Here is a 12,908-nt window from a genome sequence, read left to right as displayed (position 1 = left end):
ATGCATGCTGCTCCCCGACATCCTAATGTACCCGACCAGTTGGTTTAACAAACACAGTGCTGCCAACCATCTGCTGGCCAAATCTGTCTTCAAATTGCTTTAGTAACAAACTGAACTTTCTTTGCGTAATGCTACTCTCACTTCCTGCGTCCAGCCTTTCTCACTGAGGTGCTCTCTCCTGCTCTTCATCACCCCTGCCCTCTCTCCTGTTCCTTTTGTCTAACCATTGTCATCTTCTGATCTTCTGTTCTCTTCTCCAAACATTGTCATCGATTCTCTTCTCGACCTGTCTGTCCTGTTCTGTGTTGTTCTGTTCTGTACTGTTCTGTCCAGATCTGATTTGTTCTGTTCTGATCTGATAAGTTCTATTCTGTTTCTGATCTCTTCTAATTTGATCTGCTGTAATATTATCAATTCTGATAATCTGTTCTGATCTGATTCTGATCTTATCTTATCTTTTATTTTCTGATCTGTTCTTTTCTGTTCTGATCTTTTCTGATCTGTTCTGATCTTATCTATTCTGTTCTAATCTGTTCTATTCTACAGTATTTTGTTCTGTTCTGTTCTGTTCAAATCTGATCTGTTCAAATCTTATCTGATCTGCCCTGTTTGGATCTGATCCATTCTGATTTGTTCTGATCGTTTCAGTTCAGATCTGATCTGTTCTGTTTAGATCTGGTCTGATCCGATCTGCGCTGTTTTGATCTGATCCACTCTGATTTGTTCTAATCTGTTCTGATCTGATCTCTTCTTGTCTGTTCTGATGTTATCTGCTCTTATCTATTCTTATATGTTCTGATCTTATCTGGTGTGATCTGATCTGTTTCGATCTGATCTGATCAAATCTGTTCTGATTTTGTTCTGTTCTGATCGGTTGTTCTGTTCTAATCTGCTTTATTCTGTTCTGTACTGTCCTCATCTTTTTTTGTCTCATCTTGTCTGTTCAATTCTTTAACCATTGTCATCTATTCTCTTTTCATCATATGTTTTCTCATCTTGTCTCAACTAATGTTGTCTCATTTTGTCTAGTCAAGTCATTTCTCCTCTCCTCATATGTGCTGTATTTCACACCTCATTATTTGACACATTGCTTCTCATAAAGCTATTTTAATATGTCCAGAAAACTGCAAGATTATTTACGGCTGTGTCATCAAAAGCATTCTGAACATTTCTCCACAAACCAAATGACAACAGACCACATTCATACCTTAATGCATGGATGCACGATAGGACTACTGTTTCCACATTAAATGGCATACTTTTAATGCTTTTTATACCATCTGACCACTGATCCACCCATCCCATTTACTCCCCTCTTCATACTTCTATCATCTGCAGATGATCCAGGTTTCATTTTCCTCTGTGATGATATCCACATGAGACCTCAACAAATGGTATACAACAGATTTTTGGCACCACAATGCACACAGCCCTAAACATCATTATGGACAGAAGCACAGAGCTGCCAGAAACTGAATGATGCCACCTACATCAGCAGCTATGCCAGTGTTTGTGCCAACAGACACGTTCTCAAAGACACAGACCCTGCTCTCAAGGGCACATTCACATAGACATGCACATGTGTACTCAATAACACATTCACATTTACAAGACATTACTAGCCAAACCACTTTTAACTCTAGAACTCATAGGTAACTCCACTCCCCTATAATGCATATGTTTACAATTAGATGCATATTCTTTTTAACACTTCTTGTTTTATCAATGAATATAATTTTTTTAAGTGATTTACATTGTTGGCGTGTGCATGTGTGTGTGTGTGTTGGTGTACATATTGTATTCAGCCAAAGCTTTAGGACAAAATTGTCTCCAAAAGTGAGCTTAATCTGACAGAACTTTTAGGGACCTTTTTTGGGACATTCTCAGTCAGAAAACCGATCCATATATATATATATATATATATATATATATATATATATATATATATATATATATATAAATTATATTATTTAAAAAATTCTAAAATCACTTATTTTCACATCACCATATACTGTATATACTGTACATATAGACTCAATTTTAGTGGTGGCCAAACGTTTTGGGTGCATGCTTCACAACAGCGCAGTAGTGTAGTAACAGAATTGTGCATATAATATAAATAACAAAATATATCAGCACAATATTCACAATACAAACAATTGCAAGTGCAGAATATACAGCAATATACATATAATACACATTATACACAAAATACAGTGCACTAGTTCAAAATGAAAACCCAGTACCTATTGGAATACCAAATAGACACATAATACATAATATGCAGGAAGGGAAAATTAATTATCACATTACACTGAAAGTAGACACAATGTACAATGATAATTTTTTTGGTAGTTCTATAGTCATTGCATTTTTGCCTCTTCTGCATTGGTGCAGCCGAGATAAAGTCAAAATCTGTGGCCAAACTCTAGACAAGTGATGTCACTCCTGAAGATGAATGGAGATGACCTCTCCAGAATGACCTGTAAAGCTCTCCTTCCCTTAACCATCAGAGTTTATGTCCTAGTCTGTCCTTTGAATCCTTGTTTTATGTGCAAAAATAGGCATAAACCAAGTGCCCTTATTTGAACATGTTTAGGGTGTGTATTTTGGATGTGTGGGTTGAATCAGTGAATAAAAGGAAGAGGTATTAGAGTTTATTTTGTGTGTGTGTGTGTGTGTGTGTGTCACCTTTAAAAGTGTTTGTACACTGCCTCTAATATTCTTCTTACTAATTTGATGCATGCTTTAAGACATCTAGCTTTTTCTTGCCCTCTGATTTTACAGTTACTCAACACTCTGAAACTGCTTCACCATAAAAAATTAGGCTCTTTATCTCTGCCTCTCACATTTCTTCTTTGTATTTTTTTTTTTTAATTATTTTTTTCATAACTGGAACATGCAGCTATTTGCATACCAAATGATTGCTCTGTCTGACATGCAAATTAATTAGTCTGAATTTTATGCATTTAACTGCGTGCAAACAAAACACAGGAACATGTCACCAAACAGCTCAGCACCGCACCACCTACTCCACTGCATGTTTCGGAGCTGACTCTGTGGGTGTCTTATTCTTGACATTTTGAAAAGGATTGAGAGATATTTAGCATCCAATGTGCAAGGCGGCATATCTCACAAGTTGAAGTTGTAAAGATTTAACTTTCTAAACAACTCTGTGGTTTATTTGCGTTTGCTCTCTGCGTTGTTTTGAACCCATTTCTCTAAAGGAAACAGCCAAAAAACTGTGCTGAACGCAATCTGCATGGCACAGTTACTTATTTAGTGATTGGTTCTGAATTAATGGTTGTGGAAGATGCAGAAAACTACCACAACCTGGCATACTTTACTGGGACTGGACAGCATCGCTCCAACACTGCGATCTAGGCACCAGGGTCAGAAAAGTACTTTTCCATTAAGGGGCAATATCTGATTTTTTTTGTGGAGTATTTTATACCTTTATAGTTTTTTGTTTTTTTTTCTAACCAAATAAAAAATATAATGTGTCATCCTATTATGTCAAATACTTAAGGTGAATTGAACCAATTGATTAATATAAATTGTCAGTATGAATAACTAGATTGAAAATGTATTGCTTCTTAACTATAAAATTCAATTAACACATACTTTATACAATAATATGTATAATAAGACATAAATAGAGGAATTCATTATGGGGGCATTGTTTGCTACTATATTTAGAATTCTGAGGATATTTTTGTCACGTTCAGTGCCATTCTTGCCCTGAGCCCCCCTTAATTTCTGACCTTGCTAGGCACATAAATTGGCTCTTTAAAATGCCAAAAGTGTGCTTCATCACGCATCAACAGTAGCTATATGCCCGGTTGTAACGCTCTTCTTCATCATTTGATCATCATTTGATGAGTTACTGCTTCCATGATTGATAGAAAATGTAAGCAAACACCTTTTTTAAATAAAATTATATGTACCGCCTGCTTTCCTTTACCAATTATAGTATATATTATTTACCAAGTATTTGTCTTCTCTTCATTCTTTGAACTAAATGGGCAGTGTATGAGGTCACTTGAATTTGGCCCTGATGTTTGTCTGGAGATGGAGCGGAGATCATGTTTGTTTGGCTTCTTTGTTCTGGAGGAATCTGGGTCCCCGGAGGCCAGCGACCCCCATTCTGAAGCTGCGTGACTTCAGCATCACTCATGGGTGTGGTTAACCATAGAGACCCTGGTGGCAAAGTGACCCCTGACCATGGGTGGCATGTAGCATAATGAAGATCTGATTGAATGAGTGGACGAATTAATAAAAGATAGAAGTGACAAGTGAAGTGAAGACATTATCTGACCCATGTCTCTCTGGGCTGATTGAAGTAGATCCATCTCACATACAGGCCCTGCTAAAAACATTAGCTTTATATTGAAGGAATAGTCATCAATGTCATTATTTACTCACTCCATGTCGTTCCAAACTGGTATGACTTTATGAATGTATGATTATCCTGGCCACTCTTTTCCATATAATGAAAGTGAATGAGGAATTCGGTTGTCAAGTGCAAAAACGACAGGAAAGCACCATGAATGTATCAAATGTTCTACGTGTGCTATTAACCACTGTGACTGGATCACTGAATCAGTGATTTGTACTTGAGGACCGGATCAGTCCGATTTGTTCAGATGAATCATTCAGGCTGGTTTTGTGAACTGCATCGATCAACTGATTGCAAAATTCAGCTTAAAAGAGCGATTTGTTTACAAATTTGACGTCACTACTTCTCTTATGAATGTGCCAAGGAGAGCTAGGGTGGACATCAAGAATTTTGGTGAATAATGACTTACATTTGGATCTGTTTCTCTCAATCATTATCATATGACTTCAGAAGACTTGGAATAAAGTGTATGAGTTAAGTGGACCACTTTTATGAAATTTTATGGTGCTTTTTGTTTTTGAGTTCGGCATTTTTAAAAAAGTGGCCTGGATATTCTTCAAAATTCACCTTTTATGTTCCACAGCAGCAAGAATATAGATCGACTTAAGGGTGAGTAAATAATGACAGAATTTAGATTTTTGGGTGAATTATTAATTTTAACACAAAAGGACAGTGAAATGAAAGCAAATTGACTTGGATGAATAACTTTGTTAACCTCATTATTGGATATGACTTTATATCAAATAATTCAACTCTGTGATTTGTTCTTAGCTAGATTCATATAAAAATGACTTTTCCTCAAATAACTAAACAATTGTTCAATTGTAGGCAAGAGTCAGGCTGAAACAAAAGGAAGCAGTATAATGTCAGAGAATGCAGAAACATGACCCAGGCGCAGAGTTGAAGAAATAAAAGGGAATTTATTAAATACAAAATAAAGGGGAAAAATTCAACCAAAATTTCCACAAGGGGGAAAAACAAACAAACAACCCCATAGGGGAAAACATATAATCCAGGGCTGGGGCAGAGGGAAACGGGGAACCAGGACCGACCGGACTGGGTAGGGATGAACAGGACAGGAAACTAGACCTATTGACAGAGTGACTGGAATAAACAAACAAACAAACTAACTAACAGGACGAACTGGTACCAGACAGCAAACATGAGGAGACTAATATAGGGAGAGAAATCAACAGGTTATCAATATAGGGCAGGTGTTACTAATAAACTAATAATGGGCAATCAAGGAGGTGGGGTTTGACGTAAGACAGAGAGACATGCAGCGATACAGAAACAAAACAAAGCCACGTGCTCTCACAAGGCAACAAAACACCCGAATGGCATGAGTGCACATCGCCAAGACAATAAGGCAATATACGCCCATGCCAACCAACAAACAAGACGAGAGAATGCGTAGCAACGCCAAACCATGCGATGCACGCAACAGGTGACAAAAACAAGACAGGACACCTGTATGAGAGATCGGCCACACAAACCCGAAATCTCAGACCGAAGTGACCGAATCTCAGCACAATGTGAAGACAGCTTGCAACGCGAGCACGAAGTGAGGCACATCCGTGTTTGCGAGAAACAGACATAAACTATTGATGTGAGTGCATGCTGCCAAGATGGCATAAGCACGATGCACCCACATCAGTAACAGACAGACATGGATCATGAGTGTCCAGATCCCGACACAGACCGTAACTGAACCAGACAGGAAGTCAGGACCCAGACACCATACTCCAGACATGAAACAAGACAGACAGAAGAGCGCACGGCAGGGAATACAACCGAAACTACGTGCTCACACAAAAACAGACAATGGAACACAAGACAGACATGGGACGATAATGCCATGACTGAGAGAGTGATAGGACCGTGACAGTAGCCCCACAAAGGGCATCCCAAAATGGGAACATTAAACAAGACAGACAAAACAAGCACTAACAGAAAACAGAAAACAGAAAACACAACAGAAAGGGAAACTAAAGAGGGAATTTAAGGAAAGGGGTGGGGTCCAGCAGCCTGGGGGGAGGCCTCAGGGCAGAATCTGGGTCTGGCAGCCTGGAAGAAGGCCCCAGGGCAAAGGTGGGGTCTGGCGGTCTGGGAGGTGGCCTCAGGGCAGAGGGGACAGAGTACTGGGCAGGGGTCAGTGAACTGGACGGTAGCTGCTGGACAGGGTTCAGGAGGGAGCAGCTCAGGAGGCAGAGCTGTGGTAGGCTCGGGGACTGGCCATGACCGGGGAATGGCCTCCGTGACCGTGAACACCAGCAGAGACTGGGGAATGTTCTTCTTGGTCGTGAGCACTGGCAGTGACAGGGAATCGACCTCCTTGGTTGTGAGCACTGGCAGGGACAGGGGAACAGTCACAGTGGCTGTGAGCACAGGCAGTGACAGGGGAACAGCCTCCGTGGCCAGGGCCACTGGCAGTGACAGGGGAACAGCCTCCATGGCCGGGAGCGCCGGCAGCGACCGGGGAACACCCTCCACGGCCGGGAGTGCCGGCAGTGACTGGGGAACAGGAGTACTTCTCCTCCTCTTCCGGGTGGCCAGGAGCACTGCTGAGGGAGCAGCCGTCAAGACTGAGGATGCTGGCACTGGGACGGCCGAGGCTTCAGCCCGCTGGCTCTGGAATGGCCAAGGCTTCAGGTGCCAGCTCTGGAACGGCCGAGGCTTCAGGCACCGACTCTGGGATAGATGAGGCTTCAGGCGCCTGCTCTGGGATGGCCGAGGCTTCAGGCTCTGGCTCTGGGATGGCCGAGGCTTCAGGCGCCAGCTCTGGGATGGTCAAGGCTTCAGTAACCGGCTCGTTGGCTGTGGCAGGTGTGGGCTCTGGCTCATTGGCCGTGGCAGGCGTTGGTGCTGGCAGTGGCAGGGGAACGACCTCCATGGTCGTGGACGCTGGCAGCGGCAGGGAAATGGCCTCCATGGCCATGGATGCTGGCAGCAGCAGAGGAGTAGGTGCCCTCCTCCTCCTTTTCCGGGCAGAGGGAAGTACTGCTGATGTAGCAGCCTCCACCTCCTGGCGATCAGCAGCAGTGGGCTCGGCCAAGGTGTCCACTTCCATGTGGGGGGTGCCCTCGTCCTCGGGTTAGGATGAGGATTGGAAGTCCCGAGGCACAGGCTGTGATGTTCTCCTCCCATTTAAAGGAAAGCCTGACTGCCTCGGGAAACTCCGCATCCTCACCCTGTTCTGGGACAATGGATCTAATGGGCTCGTTCAGACCTGCCCAAAAGAGAACGATTAGGCAGGTCTGGTCATATCCCAGACCCGAGGACAATAATAAAAATTCAAGGTCATAGTCCCACATGGACTTATCATCCTGCTGTAGCCTGTAAAGCTGCTGGTAAAGCTGCCAGTTGAAAAAAAAAAACTCCGCTGGGTCCATCTTGTCCAGTTCATATTGTTAGAGAATGCAGAGACAGGACCCAGGCGCAGAGTTGAAGAAATAAAAGGGAATTTATTAAATAAAAAATAAAGGGGAAAAACTCAACCCAAACTCCCAAAAGGGGGAAAACAAACACAAACAACCCTGTAGGGGAAAACAAACAAATCTAGTGTTGGGGCAGAGAGAAACGGGGAACCAGGACCAACCGGACCGGGTAGGGATGAAAAGGACAGAAAACTAGACCGACCGACAGACTGACTGGAATAAACAAACTAACAGGACCGACTGGAAAACATGACTGGAAACAAGACAAACTAGCACCGGACAGCAAACATGAGGAGACTAAAATAGGGAGAGAAATCAACAGGTTAACAAGACAGGGCAGGTGTGACTAATAAACTAATAATGGGCAAACAAGGAGGCGGGGTTTGACGTAAAACAGAGAGACACGGGGCCTGGGTAGCTCAGTGGTAAAATACGCTGGCTACCACCCCTGGAGTTCACTAGTTCGAATGCCAGGGTGTGCTGAGTGACTCCAGCCAGGTCTCCTAAGCAACCAAACTGGCCCAGTTGCTAGGGAGGGTAGAGTCACATGGGTAACCTCCTCGTAGTCGCTATAACGTGGTTCGTTCTCGGTGGGGCGCGTGGTGAGTTGAGCACGGATGCCGCAGTGGATGGCGTGAAGCCTCCACACACGCTATGTCTCCGTGGCAACGCGCTCAACAAGCCACGTGATAAGATGCGCGGGTTGATGGTCTCAGACGCGGAGGCAACTGGGATTCATCCTCCGCCACCCGAATTGAGGCGAGTCACTACGTGACCACGAGGACTTAAAAGCGCACTGGGAATTGGGCATTCCAAATTGTTTGGAAAAAAAAAAGACAGAAAGACACGCGGCGATACAGAAACAAAACAAATCCACATGCTCTCACAAGACAACAAAACACCCGAATGGCATGAGCGCACATCGCCAAGACAATAAGGCAATATATGCCCATGCCAACCGACAAACAAGACGAGAGAATGCGTAGCAATGCCAAACAAAGTGGTGCCACACATTCTCACACTAAACGAAACCTGAGCGTACATCGCGAGGCAAAAAAAGAGCGCACGGCAAGGAATACAACTGAAATCGCGTGCTCACACAAAGACAGACAACTAAACACAAGACACAACATATGACATATGACTAAACACGTGACATATAATCCTGGCTCCCTCAATTGCTATTTATTCATTCAACCTCCGAGCAGTTTTGAATCAAAGAACCAGACATTGTTTACATTCCTTACACTCAGCTGTTACAAAAAATAATAATCTTCAAGGAATAAAATAATTGTGTTCCACATGCTAATTTGAATTTTGTTCTCCACATCAAAGCCACAGAGCTCAGTAAATTCTCCACAGACACAGGAAAGAGGTAAACAAAAGATTTTAACCTGCAAATAAACCTGAGATTTTAGGCTGCATCCCAATTTGCATACTATCCACACTCTGTAGTATGCAAGATCAGGATTTTTACATCCATAATCATTGTGTGTTGAAAATAGGATGCGAGAGGTGCCTGGATGGTCTTACTGTTTTCTTTCTTGTGTCTTTGGGTTGATACATAAGCCGTCTGCCTGGTGTTTGTCCTGTTTGTGAATAAGATGCAATTGATCCCTCATATACTTGATAAAGTACAAGTACAAACACGCATAGGCAAACAGACTGATGGTCTGAAATGTATGACCACTTTATACTGTATGTACTATATGCACACCAGGGCCGTTTCTAGAATTAGAACTGGAACACTAACTGTTTATCAAAGGTTAGTGTACTTGGTTACCAAGGAGACAACAGTGTCAATGAAGGGCATTCTTGAGATGAAATGTGAGACTTGGAATAAAAAAAAAATAAAGAATTATCAAGATGAATATATTCTGTAAGTAGAATAGTTTTATTCAGCATCATTTCCAATTAAACTGTTATTGCAAAATTATTTAATTGTGTTTATGTAGGATACATAAAATCCTAGCAAAAAAAAAAGAAAAAAAAAGAGCTTTAGCAAGATGGAGCCAGCAATTTTATATATAAAAAAAATATCTAACACAGAATGCTATTACATACTGTAATACATAGATGTGGTGGAAATGTCAATGACATTTCTGAAAAATGAAAAAACTTTGAAAAATGGGAGAGTGTGAAAAATGTGTTTCAAGAGAGTTTGTTTACTAAAAGTCGACACGGCCAAAGGCTCCCATAGTTGAAGAAACACCCATATATTACTTGTTAAATTACTGTATGTTTCATAAATTAAACACATCTTAACTCTCCCCATAATTACAACAGGCTCTTGGCAGTTGGCACAGAGCTCTGGTTTGTTTTCAGAGATGTTCTTGGTCCCCAGCTGTCCATATCTATGATCCAAAAGGTAAAAATGGAAATTGACAACTTGATATGCCATTATGAGTGAATTGATCATATCCCCATTCTCTCTGATAGCACTAAACATGCAACGCTGGCCAACAGTATGTCTCCTTAGTGACTGGTCCTGCTAATAGCTGCACATGTGTTTGAGTGGGAGCTGGTGACTGGTATGTTGATGGGTGGAGCCAGACCCTGCATCAGAATGCTGGGCTTCAGTTCTTTCTGCCCTTGCCAGCTTGGCCAGTTGCCGCTTGGCACTCCCCCTGCTGAGAACTGCGATTGATGATATGGACCAATGGAGTAACTCGTGCTGTGTTATTCAACTGGTGCAAAGGCATTGTTTGGCCGTGTTAGTTGAGTTTACTAAATAAAAAAAGAGATACGTTTACACGATGACATGCATAGAAAATGACTGAGTGCACCTTTAATTAGGATGGGATTAAACAAACTATGAATCTAATACAATACTGATTTATTAAAATTAATTTGCGTTCTCAATGCTAAATGTAAGTGATTCGTGTTTTTTTTTTTACCTGGTTCATTTACATGATTTGGATTTCCCAGCACTACATTTGAGAAAGAGGACGGCTTGTTTGATCACTCCCAACATTTACCAGCATAAATTAGCCTGGACCAGCATATGGAAATGTATGCTGCTCTTTGCTGGCCTTTTCAGCAAGACATGATGTTACAATAAATTTCAAGTGTACTCTTCAAATTTCCTGAGTGCCATGGCAAGCTCTGCACAGGATGACATTTTTCATTTGGTGAAAGCACGCACATTTTGCCCACATGCCTTGCAGTTGAACCTGTATTAATTTGTCTTCACTGACGGAGTTCACTGTGGCCACTTAGGGCACCTGATGGATGGATGGATGGATGTACAAGGTTTGCAGGGAGTTTATAAAAAATAAAGAGAGAGAGAGAGAGAGCAAAATTATGTGTCTGTACCTAGCTCCTGTCACCTGCAGCTGCTCCTAACAGGTGCATAACTGCGTCTTACCAGATGGTCAGCAAAATGTGGTAATTGGCAGGTTCCTTCACAGAGTCACCCTCTCTCTCACAAATTTCCAGGCAAAGAGACGCAGATATGGAGAGAAAAAGGTTAGAGAATGAGAAAGGTTGTTGACCAAAAAAGTTGTATAACAGCTAGCGAGCAAAACTCATTTGTCAAAACCTTTTAGTTGCTTAAAAACTATGTGCAGAAATTGAGCTTTTTCTGGGTCATGTCTTGAACTAAAGCAAGAGTGCCACAAATGAAGAAACAGAGTTGTTGAGCACATTATTCTGAATAAACTAACAGAGCAAGGCAAAGGACTATACATAAGCAATAAACCACTCTATGCCAAGATTTTACCACAGTTAAAGTTGATGTAATTTTTTTTTTAAATGTTCAAATTATTTCTTGTCCCAGCTTAACATACAATCAACTATAAGTAAGCCATGTTTAATTTGATTTCACTAAAAGTGTAACACTGTGGTGCTATCAAAACATTCCTCTGTTTGTTTGAGTACCCCGTCCAGCCTGACCCCGCGACAATGGCTCATCCAATGGTGTGAGTTCAGGATGGGATCATCTGTTTGTACAACCAATGGAACCAATGTTTTTTTTTTTTTTTTCATTTGCTGATGAAATTACACACTTCAGCTTCATGATGACACAATACAAAACGGAGCTTTTATAAAATAATGTCAACAGCCATATCATAAAGGACACAGATGTTCAATAAATAATTACATTTATCCCTAATGATAATATCAATAAATAATTTTTCCACCAAATACTATAACCTAATTTTAGGTGATATTGTACATACATGTAGGCATTAATGTAGAATCGAGATGCATTCACAACTGTGGCCATATCAGCTATAACACAACTTTTTAATGTGGCTTATCCACTCAGATTTCAGAATCAGACCTATCTGTTTTATGATGTTGTCTTCACACCCTACAAGTATAAGGCGACACCAGGGTATTTCACACTGTCGTTCATCAGTGTGGTCTGTCACGTTTATATGCTCATGGTTGTGACGTCATAATCATAACAGTGGTGATTTTTGCAGAAAGATTATAATGGTCTAAGTAGATTGGGAAGGACGTTTTGCATTTTGAAAGTTAAAGTATGTTTACATAGTTCATTAAACTTCTTTCTTTAATAAGAGCAAGGTAAAATCATGTTTTCCATGATATGTCCCTATTTAAGTGACCTGCAAAGGTACGATTCAAGCCTTGCCATCGAATCTTTCATGCTTAACTGTCTCTGTGTTCTAGAGTTTTGTGCCAGCAGGCTGAGAGGAATCCAGACCAGGACTGTGGTGATTCTTTGTGAGGCAGTAAAGAATTAATTTAGTGAGAGAGATAGAAAAAGCGAGAAAGAGAGAGAGAAACAGGGATTTCTAAATTGAGAGGGATGGGCAGATGTTCACTCTCTCATTCCAGATGTGCAAAGTAGTCCAATAGGAGGATTGTGGGAAGGATGAGAACCCTGCACTCCTAATGCCTGAGGCTAAGCACACTCTGCCAATGATCCCAACAGCATCCACAGCTTACACATCGCTGGTGGATAGTGTCTATATTGATCTGACTCTGTTTGTCTTTCTCTCTTGGTGAGAGTTTGATTGTTTGGGGGTCGATAAGAGACAGGAGTGGAGACCGTGGCTTTTGTGAAACAGAGAGATTGCTGCACCTGATTATGTTTTAGCAAA

The 12,908-nt window shown here is 41.4% G+C and overlaps 1 pseudogene; it reads left to right on the top strand.

Annotated features, from left to right (window-relative positions):
* Positions 1 to 12,908, top strand: part of LOC127415596 (mitochondrial peptide methionine sulfoxide reductase-like) — a 30,201-nt pseudogene that overhangs the window by 16,467 nt on the left and 826 nt on the right.

This window comes from Myxocyprinus asiaticus, chromosome 25, assembly GCF_019703515.2.
Source record: "Myxocyprinus asiaticus isolate MX2 ecotype Aquarium Trade chromosome 25, UBuf_Myxa_2, whole genome shotgun sequence".
NCBI classification, from domain to species: Eukaryota; Metazoa; Chordata; class Actinopteri; order Cypriniformes; family Catostomidae; genus Myxocyprinus; species Myxocyprinus asiaticus.
Note: the sequence above shows the minus strand (reverse complement) of the source record. Positions and strands in the feature narration are given on the sequence as shown.